At 35.9% G+C, this 22,582-nt stretch overlaps 1 pseudogene; it reads right to left on the bottom strand.

Annotated features, from left to right (window-relative positions):
• Positions 1-406: 406 nt before the first annotated feature.
• On the bottom strand, positions 407-888 carry LOC141411343 (HIG1 domain family member 1A, mitochondrial pseudogene; annotated as a pseudogene).
• Positions 889-22,582: the final 21,694 nt, after the last annotated feature.

Below are 22,582 nucleotides of genomic sequence, written 5' to 3'. Positions count from 1 at the left end.
ACAAGTGGGATTCTAAAATACTGTCTCTATACAGCTTTGTTATAAGCTTTTCAGATTTGTTTTAAACACACATACACACACGCATACACTTTCAGTTGTGAGAAGATGTATAAATTGTAGTTCATGCACTTACATGAAAGTTTTTCAGGAGGCAGTAAACTCTAGACTGAATTTCTCAAACCAGTTCACAAGGTAGGCAGCAAAAAGCTAAATTAATTGAAGCAAATGGGATTCCTACATAATATACAAAGCTCATGACATCCTGCAACACATGGGACGCACTTCAGGGCTGGCCTGCTCTTTTCTTTGGAACTAATTTTGTTATAAGTGTTTACAAAGGAGGACATTTTCATACTATTAAGTACATTTAGGTGACATGTTTCTGTGTTAACTTGATTCCCCTGAGTGACCAGGTTAGCAAATTAGTCACTAATAATTTGGTCACCAAGCAAGTTAAGCCTACAAGAAAAGAAGTCATTATTCAAAATATGGTGTTATTGTCTGAATCCACTCAAATTATGTATTTCTGACACAAACACATAACCTCAATATGAGATGTATAACTAAAGTAAGGACTTCCAACAAGACCAGGACAGCATTTCTTCTTCTAAGGTTTAGGTTTTGCCAGAATTCCCAATACATGGAATAGCCCATACCAAGAGTCATTGCTCCCACAACGAAGCCTTGGGCTGCCACACGTATGTGTATCCGATGAATGGACATTTTTGTATTTCCTCTAGTCTTCAATTTGTATAATCCATATGCAACAATTGCTGCAAAACCTGCCATTCCAATAGGGACAAATTGTACCTCTTTAGCTTTTTGGATAAACTTAGATCCTTGATCTTTATCATATGAAGAAAGAGAAACATCTGTATTGATTGACATTATGACTGCTTGCAGAATCTTCCAAAGATAACAGGACCCCTTACAACCCAACTGGCTTCTCTTCTGGTTCCTTATTGGCTGAGTACTATGGGGTTTACATTCTTTTCATGGGACATCACCTAATTACTATTAGGTTATTTAAAATATGCCTCTTGAGATTGCTCAAATTTTAGAGGTAGGCTTTAGGTGGTTATCTGCCTTTGTGGCAGGAAAGTCTCCATGATATGTGCTTTCTGGCACATAATCCATTCCCTTACTCTATTGTGATTTACCCCACCCAGTTTAAGTTCCCTTATCAGTTCCCCCTCCCCCAACATCCACAAGCTTATCTTGCAAGTAAGCAGCTGAGGTTAAATGTCTTGAAAATGGACCACCACTGACTTTATTTTTAATAATATCATCTAGAGACAGTGAAAATTTGGCTTCTTTTCCAATTTGGATGGCTTTTATTTCTTTTTATTTTATTTTTTGTACATTTTAAATGGGTTTCATCATGACATTTTCATGCATGTGTTTAATGTACCTTGATCATATTTACCCCTGTTACAGTCTCTGGTCCCCTGTTCTCTTTTTTTATTGGTCCTTTCCTCTTCCCAAATAGCCCCCCTTCTACTTTCATGTCCTTTCTTTCTTACTCTAGTTTCTGCATATATGAGAAAACATGCAATATTTGTATTTTTGTGTTTGGCTTATTTCACTTAATGTGATGATCTATAGTTCCATCCATTTTCCTGCAAATGAAAGAATTTTATTGTCCTGTATATAACTTGGCTATTGTGAATAGTGCTGTAGTAAACATTGATGTGCAGGTATCTCTATTGTACGCTGACTTAAATTCCTTTTGGTATATACCTAGGAATAGTGTAGCAGGATCACATGGTAGTTATATAGTTTTTTGAGGAATTTTCTGTGGATGTCTACAGTGGGTAAACTAATTTACAATTAACTGTTCCTTTCCTCCCACATCCTTGCCAGCATTTGTTGTTTGTTTCTTGATGATACCCATTCTGTCTCAGGTGAGATTGAAACAGTGTAGTTTTGATTTACATTTCCCTGATTGCTAAAGATGTTGAACAATTTTAAATGTATTTATTGGCATTTTTCTTCTTTTGAGAACTGTCCATGTAATTCATTTGCCCATTTATTGATAAGATTATTTATTATTTTGGTGTTGATTTTTTATTTTTTCTTATTTTTTGAAGTACTGGGGATTGAAAGGGCTTTATTTGTGTTAGGCAAGTGCTTTACCACTTGAGCCATGCTCTCTGATCTTTTGTTTGGTATTTTGTTTTTGAGATAGAGTCTTGATAACTTTGCCTGGGATGGCCTCATACTAGAGATCCTCCTGCTTTCATCTCTCAAGTAGCTGGAATTACAGAACTGTCCTACCATGCCTGGCTGGGTGTTCAATTTTTTGAGTTCTTTGTGTATTCTGGATATTAATCCCCTGTCAGATGGATAACTAGCAAAGATTTTCTCCCATTCTTAGGTTGTCTGTTCACTTGGATAATTGTTTTCTTTGCTCTGCAGAAGCTTTTTAATTTGATGCAATCTTACTTGTTATTTTTTGCTATTATTTCCTGAGCCACTACAGTTGTTTTTCAGAAAAGCATTGCTTCAGACTATATCTTGAAGTAATTTCCTATGTTTTACTCTAGTAGTTTCAAGTCTTACATTAAAGTCTTTTTTTCTCCATTTTTAATTGAATTTTTTTTAAAACAAAGGCAGAGATAGGGATCTAGTTTCAGTCTTTGACATGTGGATATCCAGTTTCTCCAGCACCATTTGTTAAAGAGTCTGTCTTTTCTACAACTCATGTTTTTTTCCACCTTTGTCAAAATTCAGGTGAGTATAGTTGCATGAGTTTATTTCCGGAGCCTGTATTCTGTTCCTTCTGTTGTTCTACATGTCTGTTTTTGTGCCAGAAGCAGGCTGTTTCTGTTACTATGGTTCTATAGTATAATTTGAAATCCAAAATTGTGATGCCTCCAGCATTGCTCCCTTTGCTAAGGATTGCTTTTGGATATCCTTTATTTCTTTCTCTTGGTTGACAGCTCTGGCTAGGACTTCCAGAACTATGTTGAGTAAAAATGGTGAAAGTTGGCATCCTTGCCTTGTTCCAGATCTTAGAAAACTTTTAGCTTTTCTCTATTTAGTACACTGCTAACTGTTTGCTCATTTAAAAATTATTACTGTTGTTATATTGAGGTACTTTCCTTCTATGCCTAATTTGTTTATTGATTTCATCATGAAGGAATGTTGAATTTTATCACATGCCTTTTCTGGGTCTTCTAAGATAGTCCTGTGGTTGTGCTTCATTATATTGGTATGGTTTATCACACTTACTGATTTGCATATGTTAAACCATCTTTGCATCCCTGGGATGAATCCCACTTGATCATGGTAAGTAATTTTTATGTGCTGTTGGATTCAATTTATTATATTTTAGTGAGGAGTTTTGCATCTATGTTCACTAAGGATAGTGGCCTGTAGTTTTATTGTTATTGTGTTCTTGTGTGGTTTTGGTGTTAGGATAATGCTTAATTAACTTAAGGAGTATCCTTAGTTATTCATGAAATGTTTGGTAGAACTGAACAGTGAAGGCTGTATAGTCCTGTGTTTTTCTTTGATGGGAGAATTTTTGTTGTTATTACTGATTCAGTCTTGTTACTTCTTATTGAACTGTTCAGATTTTCAACTTATTGGTGATTCAATGGTAAGGTAGATGTGTCCAATTCTTGTAGGTTATCAAAATATTTTTATATATAATTGTTCAGAATAAGCTCTAAATCCTTTGTATTTATGTGAATCAGTTGTAATGTCTTATTTTTCATCTCTGGTTTTGAGTATTCCTTCTCTTTTCCTTAGAACCGCCTCTTTCATTGCTTTGCTGATCTTTTTGTTTGTTTCTACTTCATTCGTGCTTTGGTCTTTGTTATTTTTTTCTTCTACTAATTTAGATTTGTTTTGTTTTTATTTTTCTGATTCCTTGAGATGTACCTATAGGTTTTTTTTAAAATTCATTTATTCACATGCGCATACATTGTTTGGGTCATTTCTCCCTCCTGCCCCTGCCCTCACCCTCTCCTCCTCTCCTCCCCTCCCTTCCAGGCAGAACATGTTCTGTGCTTTTCTCCAGTTCCGTTGAAGAGTAGAAATAAGCAAAAAATAAGAAAGACATAGCATTTTTGCTAGTTGAGATAAGAACAGTTATACAGAGAGATTCGTAGCATTGCTTTCATGTACAAATGTGTTACAACCCAAGTTGATTAATCTCTAACTGATCTTTACACTGGTTCCTGATCCCCTTCTTATATTGACCTCTGTCGCTTTAAGGTTTCTGTATTAATTCTTCTGGAGTGGGGACATCAAATGCTTTCATGTTTTGGGTTTTCTATCTAAGCCCATAGCTCCCATATATTTTCTCCCCTTGTTATGTAACCCAAGTGCTACAACATTGCTGTATTTGCCCTAGATCTAAAGTCCACATATGAGGGAGAACATATGATTTTTGGTCTTCTGAGCCTGGCTAACCTCGCTCAGAATGATGTTCTCCAGTTCCATCCATTTACTTGTGAATGATAAGATTTCATTCTTCCTCATGGCTGAATAAATTCCATTGTATATAAATACCACATTTTCTTAATCCATTTGTCAGTAGTGGGGCATCTTGGTTGTTTCCATAACTTGGCTATTTTGAATAGCACTGCAATAAACATGGGTGTGCAGGTTCCTCTGGAGTAACCTGTGTTGCATCCCTTTGGGTATATCCCCAGGAGTGGGATTGCTGGATCAATGTTTGGATTTTTAATTGTATTAAAAATCATTAATTGCAGATCAATGTTTAGATTTTTAAGAAGCCTCCAAATTTTTTTCCAGAGTGGTTGCATTCCTACCAACAATGTATGAGGGTTCCTTTTTCCCCACATTCTCGCCAACACCTGTTGGTGGTGGTGTTTTTGATAATGGATATTCTAACAGGGGTGAGTTGGAATCTTAGTGCGGTTTTGATTTGCATTTCCTTCATGGCTAGTGATGGTGAGCATTTTTTCATGTGTTTTTTGGCCATTTGAATTTCTTCTTTTGAGAAAGTTCTATTTAATTCAGTTGCCCATTTTTTAATTGGTTCATTGATTTTGGGAAAGTTTAGTTTCTTAAGTTCCCTGTATATTCTTGTTATCAGTCCTTTGTCTGATGTATAGCTAGCAAATATTTTCTCCCACTCTGTGAGTGGTCTCTTTAGCTTACCATTTCTTTTGTTGTGCAGAAGCCTTTCAATTTTATGAAGTCCCATTTGTCCATTCTTTCTCTTAGTTGCTGGGCTGCTGGGTTTCTATCGAGGAAGTCCTTGTCTATACCTATTAGTTCCAGAGTGTTTCCTGCTCCTTCCTATACTAACTTCAGATCTGATATTAAGGTCCTTGATCCATTTTGAGTTGATACTACTACAGGGTGATAGACATGGATCTAGTTTTAGTTTCTTGCAGATGGATAACCACTTTTCCCAGCAGCATTTGTTGAAGAGGCTGTCTTTTCATCATATATTTTTGGACCCTTTGAGATGTAGGCATTGTTTGAATCATGTACCCCAAAATATAATATTGAATTTTCAAATGACTATCTAATGAAAATTTTATTTTGACATATGCTCCTTAAAAATTCTTTTTTTTTCTAGGGTCTAAAATTTTTTCTAATTATATTTCATTATGTCCATACCTTTGTGTAACTGCCTTGGGTGTGGGTTAGACACAGTAACTTACATCTAATGAAGAGAAAATGGAAAAAAGTGATGAGATGTCACATTTTTTCTTTTTCTTTTCTTGTTTCTTAATTTTTTTTATTGCTGTGCTGGTTGGGGGTACAGTATGGTATTTACAAAAGCTCTTACAATATATCCAATATGTTTTACTTGAATTCCCCCTCTACCATTCACCTTTATCCCCCCATTCCTGAAGTAGTTGCAACAGAAACTATTTGCATACCATTTACATATATGTATAGACTGTATTTCCGTATTTATTCATCCTCCTCTTCTTCTTCCTCTTTTTTTTTTTTTTTGGTAGTACTAAGGTTTGAACTCAGGGCTTTGCACTTACTAAGGAAGTTCTCTACCACTTGAGCCATACATCCACCCCTTTTTATTCTGATTATTTTCAAGATAGGGTCTCACTTTTTGCCCACACTGGCCTGGATTGCAATCCTATTTCCACTTCCTACCCTAGCTGGGATGACAGATATCACAGTGGTGACCAGCTATTGGTTGAGATGGGATCTAGCAAACTTTTTGCCTAGGCTGGCCTCAGTCTACATCTTCCTGTTCTCACCCTCCCCAGTATCTAAGATTACAGGTGTGAGCCATGGTGCCTGGCTAAGATTTCACTTTGATTATGTTTCCAGAAAACTCTAGTTTCCACCTTGTATACTCCCCCTCACCATTATTATCTGTGGGCTCTTGCTGTGAGAGAAGTAAGTTAACAAGTCTTTAGTAGTCCTGTGGAGAGGTTCACACAGCAAGGCACCAGTATATGTGGACAGAAGTCCATGAGGACTGGAGGTTGCCAACAATGAGCCATGATTGTACAAGTGAATCCTGCTTCAGTCATGACTTGAGGTAACTGCAGCCCCACTGATGTCATGACTACACCCTTGTGAAAGATAGGGAGTCAGAGGCCATGCTTCACAGAAATTATGAGGTAATAAATGTTTTTTGATTTAAGCTGCTACATTTTGGAATAATTTGTTATACACTGGTAGATACTAACACATCAACACAATTTCTTAGAGTACTTTTGAGAAACAGCACACTGAGTCACCAAGGTTCCTCTACCCATCATGCATATGAGCTCATTTAACCTTTATGATTTCCATTTCTTCATTCATAATGAGGATATTAGACCCACACTCCACAATATGGTTCATTTATTTCATCTCTGCTGTAAAACTTGTAAGAGTGCTTCTTACTCTATGAAGTGGTTTGTGAGTGCCGAACCTAACTTTCTCTTTGCTTTACTTCATGAAGGTGGAAGGGAAGACCTTTGTGAGGTTGAAGTACTTAAATACCAGGCTTATAAATGGGATTAGCATTGGGAAGACTAAACTAAATCAATGTGCTCACCTGACATTGTGTTCAAGTATAATTCAAGTCCTAATATTTATGTGTAAGTCTTACTCAAACATGACCTCTCTTGGTCTACCTAGGCCCAACTAGGTAGAAACAGTTTGACTCACCTCCATCCATTCTTGTTTTACTCTTTTCATTGCACTTATCAGTAATGGAATTTATTGTATTAATTTGTTTTTCTTCTTCTTCTCTTGAGAAAATTAAAATTTTTGAGGGCAGAGACTACTCTGCCTTATTCATTGCTAGAACATCACCAAGATGCATTTAGAGCTCAATACATTTATTGCATGCCTGACAAGGGGTAGTGTCTTTGTCTCTTAGGTTGCTGTTACAAAAAACTATATATTTAGTAGCTTATAAGCAACAACCTTTTTTCTCACAATTCTAGAGTCCAGGAAATCCAAGGTCAAGGTACTACCAGATTTGGGGGGCTGGCAAGGGACCTACTTCTTGGCTCATGGCTCTGTTCTTGCTGTGTCCTCACAAGGCAAAAGGGATGAGAAAACACTCTGGAAACTTTTTTTTATAGGGGGACTAATACTAATTGTGAGGCCTCTGCCCTCATAACCTTACTGTACCCTCCAAAAGCTCTCACCTCCTAAAACCATCACCCAGGAGGATAGGATTTTAACTGATGATTTGGGGGTAGGAGGCACAAACTTTCAGATATAGCACATTGGATGCCTTTTTCATCTTCACCAAGGAAGAGTCAATGAACCTTTCAGGTAAAATAAGTGATTAAAAATAAGAAATCATCTTTATATTCAATTTAGGATTTTTCTGGTTTTCATGGTATTCAGGATTGGTTATAGTTAAAAGGGCTCTGGATAGAAGTCAATGCAATGCAAAGTTATAATTTCTGGCCCAAGAAGCTTCAAAAAGTAAGAAATGGACCAAAGGGACTTGAGTCCCTTCTGTCTACTAGCAACACTTTTGGGAATAGTCATGTTCCAAGAGGAAAATTACCTTGTTCCTTCTGACACTGTTAATATGTGTCTAGGAAGTAGAGAGGCCCATTATTGGCTTGTGGGTGGCTAATTATAAATTTTCAAAACCTTCAACTGAGAAAATGAGAGCCTAACTTCTTGAAATTCTTATTGGGGTGGCATTAATTTTCTTCTACTGACCCAGCATATGTGTGTGTGTGTGTGTGTGTGTGTATGTGTATGTGTGTCCACGGCTTGAGGAGTTATAGAAGGAAGAACAAAGGGAAATATGTATGTATTAACACTTTTAAAAAACACCACACACCACAGTTTAAAAGTATTTTCCTGTAACATTCTGGGGAAAGTGCACCATTTATTCCACTTCACCTGAGACTCTGAAAGGAGAACTTATATTACATAAATTGCCTTACAAAGATGTTTTAAAAAATAACCTCAGCTCAGGACTTCATTGAATCTATAGCCTAAGAAAATGTCTAGCTTTTTCATTTATTTTAACTTCTAAAGTAAACATCACAAGATGGAAAAATTAATTTCAAGTTTTCATAGAGGTGGGAAAAGGGGAGGGGAGGGAATCTGTTTTCCTTCTTACTTAACCCTTCTTCCCTAAGGCGTGATGTGGGAACTGAATAAAGACAATATGTTCTAAATTGCCAATCACATTAGTCTCTGTGTGGGCTGCTTAAAACATGCAAATGGCTCTGAAAAATGTCTTTCATCCTACCAAGATAAATGAAGGTGCATATCATCATCAATTGCAATGGAAGTCAGAAGTGTTGATAAATGAGGAAACTTTGCCTTTCCCCATAGGTAAACAGTGTGTACAGAAACGCAAGAGTTGATGGATTACAATAGCTGCCTGACTGAAATGCACACCTGTAGCCTCCACTGCAGTCATCCCCAACCTTTCAGGCAAATCTTCCTGCAGGATAGCTCATGTCATGATCAAATACCTTCAATGACTTCCCATTAAGTAATGACAAAGCTCTACCTTTTTCTTCTGGAGTTCAAAGCTCCAATCAACCTTACCATCCTTAGTTATTTATTGGCACAGCTACTGAACATATGTCTTATATTCTAGCCAAAGCCATGTACAGGGCTCTCTATTACCTAAATATTTATTTATTTTTATTATCTTTGGCCTGTTTTTTGAGACAAAGGCTCTCTACGAACTCATTTGGCCTCAAACTCACTACCTAGTGCAGGCAGGACCTAAACTCAGGATCCTCCTGTCTCAGCCTCCTGAGTGCTAGCATTACAGGCATGTACTCAGGCATGCCTGAGTATTTATTATCAGAGTCTCCTTTGAAAATGATGATGTATCTCTGATAATGAGTCTTCTCTAAATTCTCCTAGTAAAAGTTATGATGTTTCAAAAGGAAGTCAAAGCTGTATCTGTAGGAAAAAAGATTTATCAACAAAGAAAATATTTAACAACCTAGGTCCTACTCCAACATCTCTGCTGTTTGAGTCAATCTCTTCGTATCTTTCTGGTTGTCAGATACTTCAGCTTCTGTCATTACAAGGTACACTCTGATATGTGAACTGATTGCAAATAGAATTTTCTACATCATAAAAGATGCAACATTTATGAAGATAAGATAATATAAAAGAAATTAATGAAGCTCTCAAAATATTTTTGCAAGTATGACCTCTTCATAGTCAATCTGTGAAGGTCAAGGATAAAGTGATCCTCTCATGTTACCCTACAGTTACGTCAAAAGTATGTCACATACACCCTTTCATTTACTGTTTATTTGAAGATTTAGCATGTAACTATGTTTATAATTGACAAGTTCTAAAATATCTTTTAAACTTATTTTTGTAGTTTTCTGAGATAAATTTCCAATCAAATTTCCCCAGATTAGTTGCTATGAAATTTTTGTTGCTACTTTTAGTGGATTCCCTTTAATGAGACAGCAATTTCCTTTCGTCCTTGCCCATATCTCAAAATATTCTGTACTTTTCTATTCCTGCTGATTTGCACAACTTCCTGTTGTGACTCTCCTATCCGTCCAGATGCATTTCAAATACCATTTCCTCTAAAAATTCTCCTCCAGTGAAAAGGAATATTTCTCCTCAAAACACTCAGCAGATTTTGTTTATAGCAAGCATGGGACATTTCAGATGCTTCCTTGAAGTAGAGATGCTTGAGTAGGTAGATTAGACTGAGGGCAGGTTCTATATATTTCTCATTCATTCACTTAGCTAATATTTGTTGAGTTCTTATGTGTATGAATCAGGGCTCTGAGATCCATGTGAAGACAGTGTTGCTTCTGTAAACCATATCTAAATTGAATTCTATTTATTGAGCAAAGAGGAAAATACTTAATTTTCTTTCTGTGAGACTTCAAAAAGTGAAAGTAATAGTTATAAACTACTTAATAAGGAGAGATTTATTATTTTTCACTGTAGATCTCTATTAAATAGGAATAAGTTTCACATAGGGGATGGTGGCTCATCTTTGCAGGGGACCAGCATGCTACATGGCTGTCTTTACCTCCTTCTTGTTTTGCTTCATGGTTGTTTAAGATCTGCAGCCCAGCATCCATGTGGCCAAAAAGGGAATCTGACAGCTGGTATTCTGATGGAGTGGGATCATATGGAGCTATAGGCCCTGTCCCTGGTGCATCCTATAGTTTGTTTGTGTTAGTTTCTTCAGAATTGGAAGGCTGTTTCTCAGAGCTACATTGGCTACTAATTTACAAATTGGCCCTAGCTTGTGTCCAATCTCTTTCAAGGAAAGGTTGAAAAGTTGGCTCTTGCTGGAATTTCTGCAACACTTAGCGTTCATTACATTTCACTCTTTGTAGAGAAACCAGAATTAAAAATACTAAGGAATAGAAGGCTCGGTGGTCATGAATCAAATATGTAATGACTATTTAAACTAAGCATGTGACCCAAATGCTTAAAGTGGTCTCAGTGTAGTAGTGAGGATGAAGTATGTCAAAAGTATGTCACATAAATCCTTTAAAGGGATGCACATTGACTTCTTTTTATAAACACTGAATGTACTTACCACAATACAATTTTGAACTTAATGGGGTCTAGGGATACCAATTTGTGAATCCTAATTTATGACAATAATGAGTCCTTAAAATTATTTTTAGTTCATTTATTTTGCTGCTGAGGCATCTTCCTGATATTTCTCTGTAATGATATTAGAGCCATTTTTCCTTATAACAAAGATTTAGTTTTTTCTGTTAAAGCAAAGAAGAAAACGGATACATTATCCTTGAGTTTTTAGTGTTGAGCTGCAATCTTGTGTGAACACTTGGGACCAGCTTTGGGACTATAAACAAGTTCTTGTAAATCTAATGAAATAGGGATTTTGTGGACTGTTGATCAATGCTGCTATAATCCCACTGGCAAGCTGAAGCTTGAACCTTGGTTGAACACCCCCCAGAGCATGTCTCTAGCTGCCTTTGGGGAGGGAACTGTAAAGACGGTAAGCCTAGGTTCTCATCTAGCCTCCCCTTAAGTGGGAGGGACACAAGAGATCTGTACTCCTGCCTCTACAGAACTAGTTTGGTGAAAATTTAAGCAGTCCTTACTTAAAGGGCTCAGAGCACTATGTTAAAGCTGTGCTTAGAGGACTTGAGGAAGGAGGAAGAAAAGAAATAATGTGCTCTGGGCCTTAATTACTCCCCTTCCTTACACTGTGGAAGGGTGAGCCCCTGGTACTGTCTTTTTAATCAGGCTCTCAAACTTGGCTGCACTGTGGTATCACCTAGGGAGGTTAATAAAAAATCAAACAAAACTGATGTCTGCATCCTACCTCCACAAAGGTTCTGATTTAATGGAATTGACAGAGCCCAGGCATTAGAATTTTTAAGATTCAAGGTTGAGAGCTACAGGCTAAGACCTTAAAATATGTATAAAAGGTAGGATAAGAGGTGGCAGGGAGGTCTCTGTGAATGCTGCACCTATGACCTAATTCCTTCCTTTCTCGTTCTCTACTGTATTTTCTTTAATCCCTTTGCATTTTTTCTCCAGTGTATGTCCCCCTAAGCTTCTATAAATAAACCAAATCTAACTTCCTCTCTGGTAGCCTCACGTACCCCCTGAGTATTAAAGGTTTTATCTCAAAGTTAGATTGTTCAACATTTTCTCCCTAGTCACTAAATATTTGTCACAAATGTAATTGTAATGTCTGCACAAGATACTATTTGTACACATGATCACTTATTAAAACTGCAGTTAGGCATTTTGGTAATTTCCCATTTTGTGAAACTGTTGAATAGTAAATGAAATCGCTGCATTTAAACATTAACATTTGTCCACTTCTCTGATTATTTGCTTAGGGAAACTTCTTAGCAGTGAAAACTATTGGTGCAAAGGTAAACATTGCTATGGCCCTTGGTGTACATGGTGAAACCATTTATCAAAGAAGCCTATTGATTTGCAAAATTAACAAGTCTGATGTTCTGTACCAAAGTATTCTTAGTTGTTGTTGCTGACGCATTCCAGTTTTGATGGGTGCATTTCAATTGTCTGGCATAAGCCAATGTTGCAGGCTGTACTTTTCAATAACAAGTATTAAAATGTTACAAAAATAACATATATTCTAGAGAGAGCTGCATTTTATTAGTTTATGCTGTCTTTCAAATCAGTGAAGGCCTTAATTTATTTTCACTGTAACTAATTTCCTTTATAAATATAATAAAAAGAACATGCTTGTGGATTATAAACCATATCAGTCTGTGAATTTACTGTAGAAGACTCATCTAAGCTACATAACTCTCTGGATTCCTTCCATAGAAGACTCCTGTTTATGGGATTTTATCTAGAGTCTGTGGAGTCTGTATTTCACAAGAGGCTGCCTGGGCAATGCCAGTCTGTGGTCAACAGCCAAACTATAATATATTAGTAAAAGAATGTTTTATGACTCTCACAAACATACATATCACTGCTCTTCTTAAACTTTATACCTCTTATTTATAATCAACAATTCAAGAATTGACTGTAGAGCTCTGTCTAAAACTGGATTGATGACACATCAAATGCTTATGAATTAGAATTTGTAATAGGATTAAAGCAAAATATTCTCACAGATGAAATAACTATGGCAGCAAGCTATTAACATTTTATTATTGGGTTTAACATACAATAAATATTCAGTAAGAGCACAACTAGGTTGAGGTATAAGGCATAAGACACATAACAGATGTCATCCATAGGATGCCATACCACTCCAAAAGGATCTGGCAAAGACGTCTCAATCCACAGATTAACATTGTGCCTGGGTGAATCAGCTGCAGTCTCTTGTGTTTCTTTTGTTCTTTGGAACAGCACACTATTTCACTAGTTATCTGCTTATTATGATACACATGTGCATATATGTGTGTAGACATGTATATTTAGAAAACTTTGAAGAAAAACAATGTTGACATCATTTTTAGTTTTTATTTTTAATTGTAAATAAATTATAGATGCATGTTTATGGGATACAAAATGATGCTATGATTTATGAATATAATGAAGACTAATCAAATCAAGCTAATAGACATATCCATCTCCTCAAATACTTTTTTGTGGTGAGAACACTTGGAATTTCTTCTCCTAGCAATTTGGAATGTACAATGCATTATATTTTACTATATTAATCATACTGTGCAATGTATGCCAAAGAAATAATCCTATTCTTCCTGTCTAATTTAGGCTCTGTGCCTGTGACTGTCACCTGTCCATTCCCCCTACACCCTCTTCACCCTCTGGTAACTGCAGTTCTATGTTCTGCTTCTTTGAGTTAGACGGTTTAGGTTCCATAATTAAGTGAAAACATACAGTATTTGTCTCTTCTCCCTGCCTTATTTCATTTAGCATGATATCCCACAGTTAGATCCATGTTATTGCAAATCAAAGCACTTTGATTCCATAACCTGACTATTGTGAATAGTGCCGTCATGAAAATGGCAGTGTACACATCTCTATAGCACACTGATTTCAAATTCTTTGGGCAAATATCCGGAAGTGGGATTGCTATTTCATATGACTATTCTATTTTTAGTTTTTTGAGGACCTCCATATAGTTTTCCACAATGGTTAAACTAATTTACCTCACCACCCACAATGTGTGCAAAAGTACCCTTTTCTCCACATCCTTTTCAGCACTTGTTAATCTTTTTGATAATAACCATTCTTTGCAAGTGTGATGTAATGTCTCTTTGAGTTTTAATTTGCATTTCCCTAATGATTACAATAACTGAGCATTTTTCATGTATCTGTTGGCCATTTTTATGCTATCTTGCCCAGTTTTTCATCATACTATTTTCTTTCTATGGGGTTGTTTGAGTTCCTTATTAATTTTTAATATTAATCTCTTCGTAAGTATGTGGCCTGCCAATACTCCCAGACTGTAGGTTGTGTCTTCATTGTATGACTTGTTTCCTTTGCTGTACGGAAGCTTTTTATTTCAATGTAATTTCATTTGCTTTTATTGCCTGAGATTTTGAGGTTAAATCTAAAAAAATCTAAAAAAGAAAAATTATATCCCCAACTTTTGTTTTTCTAGTAGTTTTACAATTTCAGGCCCTATATTTAAGTCTTCAATCTGTGTTGAGTTGATTTTTGTATATGTTATGACATAGGGTCCAAAGTCATTCTTCTACCTATGGATAGCCAGCTTTTCTTATGCTGTTTATTGAAGAGACTGTCCTTTTCATTGTGTACTCTTGGTACTTCTGTTAAAAATTATTTGACTGTCCATGTATGGCTTAATTTCTGGGCTCTCTTTTATTCCATTGGTCAATGACTGTGTTTTTATGTTAGTATATACATTGGAAATTACTATCGCTTTGTAATATAGTTTGAAATCAGGTAGTGTGATGCCTCCAGCTTTATTCGTTCTTGCTCATGATAACTATTTGGGTCTTTTGTAGTTTCAAATGAATTTTAGGATTTTTTGTTCTATTTCTATGAAAAATTTCATTGGAATTTTAATAGGGATTGCACTGAATTATAGATATAGGTGGGTAATGTACACATTTTGATATGCTCATTCCTCCAGTCTCTGAACATGGGACATCTTTCCATTTATTTGTGTCTTATCCAGTTTCTTCCATCAATATTTCATAGCCTTCAGTTATACCTGTCCCACTCTTTTGGTTACATTTATTTCTAAGTATTTTATTTTTATAGCTATTATAAATGGAGCGTTCTCTTAACTTCTTTTTCAGACAACTCATCATTAGTGTATAGGAACTCTACTGATTTTAGTATGTTGATTTTTGTATCCTGCAACTTTACTGTGTTTGCTCATTAGTCCTAGTAGTATTTTTGTGTAATGTTTCGGGTTTTCTGTATACAAGATTGAGTTGTCAGCAAACAATGACAGTTTCAGTTCTTCCTTTCCTATTTTGATGCCTAGTATTTCTTTCTCTTTCCTAATTCCTCTGGCAAGGATTTCTAAATCTATGTTGAATGAAAGTGGCAAGAGTGGGCATCCTTGTCTTGTTCCAGATCTTAGAGGATGGGTTTTGGATTTTCACCATTTAGTATTAGTATTAATGTTAGCTGTGGACGTCTCATAGATGGTCTTAATTGTGTTAATACATTCCTTCTACACCTAATGTCTTGAGCGTTTTGTTACGTGGGGTAGTTCACTCAAATGTGTTTTTCTGCATCTAATGAAATGATTATAGACTTTTTTTGTCCTTCATGTTGTTATTTGCATATGCTGACCCATCCCTGTATCCCAGGGATAATAAATCTCACTATGATAGATGATCCTTTTAATATGCTCGCTAGTATTTTGTGGAGGTGAGTTTTTACATCAGTGTTCATCAGGGATGTTGGCTTGTAGTTTTTGTCTGATTTTGATGTCAGGGTAATACTGGCCTCATAAAAAGTGTTTGGAAGTATTCTGTGCTGTTTGATATTTTGGAGGAGTTTATGAAGGATTGGTGTTCTTTGAATGTTTGGTATAATTTTCAGTGATGCCATCAGAGCCTGTACTTTTCTTTGATGTAAGATTCTTTATTACTGAATAAATTACCTTACTCATTATTGATTTGTTCAGATTTTTTTGTTTCCTCATGATTCAGTCTTAGTAAGTTGTATATGTCTAGGAATTCATCCATATCATCTAGACTGTGTAATTTGTTGCTGATAATCATTCATAATTGTCTTACTATCCTTTGTATTTCTGTAATGTTAGTAGTAATATCTCCTCTTTTATTTCTAATTTGAGTCTTTTATTTTTAATTTTTTTGGCCTACCTAAAGGTTTGTTAGTTTATTTTTTAACAAGTCAACTCTTAGTTTCATTTTAGTTTTTTCTTTATTTTTTCAGTTTCTATTTATTTATTTCTGCGGGTTTTTACTATTGTTTTTTTGTGGACATAGGATTTGTTTGCACTTTTTTTCTATTTCCTTGAGGCATAATAATAAGTTATTTGAGATCTTTCCTATTCTTTGATGTAAGCATTTATTGCTACAAATTTTCCAATTAGAGCTACTTTTTTTGTATCCCATAAGTTTTGGTATGCTGGGTTTCCATTTTCATTTGTCTCAAGAAAATTTCTCTTTTGATTTCATCATTGATGATTGATTGTTTAGGATCATGTTGCTTAATTTCCTCATATTTGTACATTTCGGAAATTGCTCCTGTTACAGATTTCTAGTTTCATACCATTTTGGTCATGAAAGCTACAGGATCTATTTTAATCTTCTTTAATTTTCTAGGCTTTGTCTTATGGCTTATATGATCTATCCTGAAGAATGTTTTCTGTTTGCATTTGGGTAGAATTTGTAATCTATTGCTATTCGATGGAATGTTTTATATATCTCTGTTAAGGACATTTTGTCTAATGTTCAAGTCCAATGTTTCCTTTTTAATTTTCTATCTGGAAAAATCTATCTATTATCAAAAATGGGTTATTAAAATCTTCTATTATTATATTGCAATCCATATCTCCCTTCAATTTATATATTTAGTTGCTTCAATGTTGGATGTGCATAAATATATACATTTAAAGTATTATATCCTCTTGATGAATTGACCTTTTTACCATTCCATATTTCATTCTTGGTCTCTTTTTATAGTTTTAAACTTAAGTCTTTTGGTTTCTTTTTGTGTGGAATATTATTTTCTATTTCTTCACATTCAGTAGAGGTGAGAACTTGAAAGTGAGGTGAGTCTCCTGGAGGCAACACATACTTGATCTTGTTTTTTTCTATTCATTCAGTCACTCTATGTCTTTTCTTTTTTTTTTTTTCAGCATTGGGGTTTAAACTCAGGGCCTACACCTTGAACCACTCCACCAGACCTTTTTTGTGATGAATTTTCTCCAGACATGGTCTCATAAACTCTTTGCCCAGGCTGGATTTAAACTATGATGCTCCTGATCTCTGTTTTCTGAGTAGCTAGGATTACAGATGTGAGCTATAGGCACCCAGGTACTCTGTCTTTTTGTTGGAGAATTTAATCCATTTACATTCAAGTAAGGACTTACTACTTCCATTTGTTAATAATTTGCTAGCAGTTTTATAGATACTGTGTTTCTGTCTTGCTTTGTGGTTTGATGATTTTTCTGTAGTGGTATAGTATACTTTGAATCCTGTCTTTTTTTGTTTTGTGTACCAATTATTGATTGTTGCTTTATTACCATGAGGCTTACACAGAACTTCATTTACTTATAATAATCTCTTTCAAACTGATAACAACTTAACTTTGCATACAACTCTGCATTTTTATTCCCCTCCCATTTTATGTTTTTAATGTTAGAATTTAGATTATTTTATAATTAATATGTATCCTCTTGAAAATTTATTTTAGCCATAGTTATTATTAATAATTCTTTTAACCCTTGTGCTAAGGATAAAATAGCTTTACGCACCACTATGACTGCCCTAGAGTATTCTGAATATTGCTCTGTGTTACTTATACCATTGAGTTTTGAACCATGACAACTTTTGTTATTATTTTGTGGCTTTGTTTTCAGCATAGAAAACATCCTTTAGCAATTTCTGAGTGCAGTTCTAATAGTGACAATTTTTTTAGCTCTCATTTTTCTGGGAAAATTTTTACCTCTTTCTCATCATATTGGGCAGTTTTTTTTTTTTACTCTAGGATTGTCTGGGTTTTTTTTTTTTTTAATTGTTTCTATTTCTTTGTCAAACTTGTCATTTTTAATTGTATTTTTCAAATTTTATGTAATTTTCTATATGTATATTCTTAGAGTTCATGAAACTTCTTTGGGAGGATTATTCTGGCTTTTTTTTTTTTTTTTTTTTTTTTGCCAGTTCATATATCTCCTTCTTTAGGCTCCATTTTTAGAGCTTGGTTAGTTTCTTGTAAAAGTGTCATGATTTTCTCAGCTCTGTAATTCTTATGTCCTTGCACTGATGTCTCAGTTGAGGAAACAACTACCTTTTTTTTTTTTTTCTAGGTGTTTTTTGGCCAGGGTAGACTTTCACTGTTTAATCTAGCCTGTGATTCCAGATAGACCAGCTGATATTGATCTAGGATAGACAAACTTGCTTTTGAGATCTCTAGAGGGCTGGGCTACTGCTTTTGTTCAAGTTTAGGTGGAGCAGCTGGCTAGGCTCTGGTGCCCAATGAAATCACTGGCCAAAAGTTGCATCAGGCTGAGCCACAGAACGGGTTTCCAATCACCTGGGATAGACCACACCAGCTTGAAGAATAGATTCCCTGGCTAGGTGGTATTGTTATTTGAGTTCAGTAGTTGGATAGGTTTGCGTGAGGATTTCTGAAGTTGAATAGAATTGCGGATTGGGATGGAGGACTCAAGTTGGTTACTTGGTGGGAATGCACAATTGAGGTCATGTCTCAGCCTACATGGGCCACTGGCATAAGATCTGAGGCTGGGTTGAATACCACTTAAGCCTAGGCCATGCTCTTTGCCAAAGTTTACTGCAATGGGGTCTCAGGGCAAGATCTGAGGTCACACTGAGCACTATTAAGCTTCTCAGTGTGGCATGACTAACTCGTGATCTTTATTAAAATTTCTCATACTGTTATCTCTGTGTAGAACACCTAGAAACACTACAGAGAGCACTAGCAATGAGAAATGAAATTTGGGAAATGCCCATCATCTTAATTAGGACTGGGATACTACCATAAGGAGAAATATATTCAAACTAACTCATGCAACAAAGAGGTTTAAGGAAAAGAGACAAAAACAGTTCACATGAACTGAAATGACAGATTTCATCAGCCTAACTGTTATCTCGCCCTGTGTGATGATTTCTAATCTGTCTTCCTTGACATTTAGCAACTTGCTTATTTCATGTCTCTTTCAAAAAGTCACTTGCCAATACAGAGCCAGCGTGCATTACAACTAACACAGCAGGCCTTTGAATGGTGGTGGTTATTGAGGCTGTGAAAATATCTATCTGTAGACATCTAGAGTTCAAAACATCAAGTTGTCTAAGATTTCAGACTTACACTTTGTCTTACAGGTGAGAGAAGAGCAAGACTGAGTGGAATGAACTCAGATGCATTAAGTTAATAAATGGTAACCACGTTTGGAAGAATATGAAAATCCCAGAAGAATCAGATAATTCAGGTAGCAAACAAACAAAGGTTTTGATGTGATTTTTTAATTCACACACACACAATGTCTCCCAAAAGGTGTGCCCTGTCTTTCTTTTAGACCTCATTGTTTAGATCTTAAGTGGAAAGTAAGACCTCTGGGAGTAGAAGTATCTACCAGTGAATAATTCAGGTGTGATAAAGGAATTCCTTACAACACTGAAGTTGTTCTTAAAAGGACATGTTTTAATTTTTTTCTATGAAAATACATGATTTTTCTGAAAAGTGGCAAAATCTAGTGAAAATCTCTCATATCTCAAATGCACTACTCTCAAAAATAACCAATAGCAATCCTTGGATGTATGCATTTATACACTATGCATGGACACAGATTTAGTATGTAAGTACTCTACAATCTGTGTTTCTCACTTGATGTTATAAATTGACTCCATCCCTATCAATTCATTGCTTGATAACCAGTTAACTGGTTGCTTGACCACCCATTTTTTTGATGGATATTGCTCTCCTTTAAAATTTCTGCTTTATAATTATCAGTATAATAAATTCTAATACATACACACTAATTAATTCCTTACATAATTCCTAAAAGTAGAATTTCTAGATTGGTCTCCAATTAGTTTGTGCCAAAAGTCATGTACTAGGCAGGGCAATGCACCCCCTAACCCAAGAATGTCGAGATGTTGGCCTTAACATCCCTGAGTCTCTGAACTAACACCAGGTTTCTTGTTATGTGAGAAAGATAATTTTTTGTTTAAGCTACTGTTTGTTATTTGTTCTCTAATTTGCAGCCTAACTGCTCCTAATAAATAGAATATCCATTCCACTATTCTCTAACACCCATACATTACACAGACCTCTACCCTCTTGTCTGCATAAAAGAATCCTAATGATTTCTTCAGGGCTCAGATCAGGTATCCTTTCCTCAATAAACTTCTCTGGATCTGCACAAAACCAAAAGACTAATTTGTCCCTTTGTACAGAGAGTTACCATTCTATTTCCCATGTGGCATTAGTCAATAATGGTCTCCAAGCACTGTGCCAGGTAATGTGTGTAACAAACCATGCTAAGGGACTCATTTAACTTACTACGTATTCTCCCAAGGGTGAAAGAACCAAGTCCCTGATGCTGCTTCCTTCTCTGCAAAGGATGAATAGTAATGGCAGAAATCACTTTGTGGGTGAACAGTAAGCGAGATATTGCATGTAAAGTGCTTAGTACAGTGTCAGAAGCACAGAAAATGCTCAGTGAATGTTTGTCCTCATTGTCCCGTCTTACCATGGAACATGCTGTGCAGAGGTGCCCATATGCAAGGCAAGGTGATTACGAGTCAGTGTCTGTTTGAGGAGAGTTTGCCCTGGAGAATTTGGCTCAGGTGGATAGTACACAGTTTCTGACTGCTGTTTGTGTGTTCTCTCATTCTTCATCATTTTCATTCACTTGGCGTGTCCCTCAGCTCAGCAGGCACAAGCACTTCTCATTCCTTAATTTCATATTCTTGGGAAAACGAGGTCTTTTCTTTCCCAGTTGCTTCTTAGTACTCCCTAAAATGAATTCTGCGTGTTCCATTGGCTTCGATTTTCAATCGGACTACTCAATTAACCTACCAGCCAAATTGGTAAAATTTGGCTGGAAAATCCACATGACCATTTTTACTTGAAATAATAAATAAACAATTTTGTTCCTATAGAAGTTTTTGTCACAACAATGCTATGACTTGGAATTATGAATTTTATCTCACAGATTAAAAACGCTGAAATGCAAACTGGTTAAGTAGTCTGCCCCAAATCATGTGAGTATTGGAACAGGGTTAAACTCAGGTTTGTTTAAAGTTGCAAAAGCACAGCCCTGGAGATAGGCTGACTCCCTAGCGCCTGCTGAGGCCAGGGTCAGTTGTGTCCCTTGGTGAGGGTTCCACTGCCAGAGCCAGGACCCAAGCCCAGGTCTCCTGACTCTATATGGCTTCTTCCTTTCTAGTCAGCAGCCACTCCCTGTCTAAAGAAGCAGTTTTCCTCCAGGACCACTCTAGGGAAGGATGGAGTAAAGCCATGCTAGCAGCTATTCTTCACAAGAGCCTTTGAGGCAGCCTGGGCATTTGGGATGATGGCTGGAGCAGATTTAAGGAGCATTCTGCAGAACATTAGACTTTAAAGACACCACAGGGGAGGACTGCAAACGTGTATGGTTGCCCTCCATGACAAGCAGGACAAAGAGCAAGTGGGACTGACCTACTTCAAAGACAATCAGCCAGGTCTTCTTTGTGTACTCATGGGCCTTTGAATAACTTAGAATACCCAGAAAGATAGGTTCCATGTACACAGTTCTGTGTTTCTCTAAGAAATACCTACATTTTCCTTTCTTTTTTTTTTTTTTTTTAAGAATAGCATTCATGGTATTGTGAAGTGTAAGGCTCCAGAGAATTCTTAAGAGTGTCAGAAAGTCACAATAAATCCTTTTAAACATTTCTTTGGGGTAAGTGGATTTAAACAAACTCATAAAGTAAAACAGAAAACATGTATCAAGGTATAACTTTGAAATGGAATATTCATACAGCTGTACAGAAATCTGCCCTTTTCAGATTTGCTTTTTCAAATTTTCAGTTACCTGTGCTCAACTGAGGTTTAAAATATTAAATGACAAATTCCAGAAATAAATAACTGATAATTTTTGAATTGTGTACCATTCTGAGTAGCATGATGAAATTCTGCTATCCTTCTCTGCTCTACTCAGGACGTGATCATCCCTTCGTCCAGGGTATCCACACTTTATAGGCTACCTGCCCATTAGTCATTTAGTAGTTGTCTTGGTTATAATATCAACTGTCAAATTATTGCAGTGCTTGTATTCAAATAACCCTTATTTTACTTGATAATGGTAACAAAGCAAGAGAGTCTGAGTCTGGTATTATGGATATGCCAAACAGAAGCTGTAAAGTGCTTCCTTTAAAAGAAAGGTGAAAGCACATATAAACCAACAATTACTCAAAATTAAAAGCTTAAAAATATCTTAAAACATATCAGAACATCATCAACAAACTTGTTTTAAACTGTCATTTGTAATGGTAGCCTAATTTTTTATTTTATGGATCCACCATGACTAATTTAGCTAATTGCC

Source organism: Castor canadensis, chromosome 10 (genome assembly GCF_047511655.1).
Source record: "Castor canadensis chromosome 10, mCasCan1.hap1v2, whole genome shotgun sequence".
Lineage (NCBI taxonomy): Eukaryota > Metazoa > Chordata > Mammalia > Rodentia > Castoridae > Castor > Castor canadensis.
Note: the sequence above shows the minus strand (reverse complement) of the source record. Positions and strands in the feature narration are given on the sequence as shown.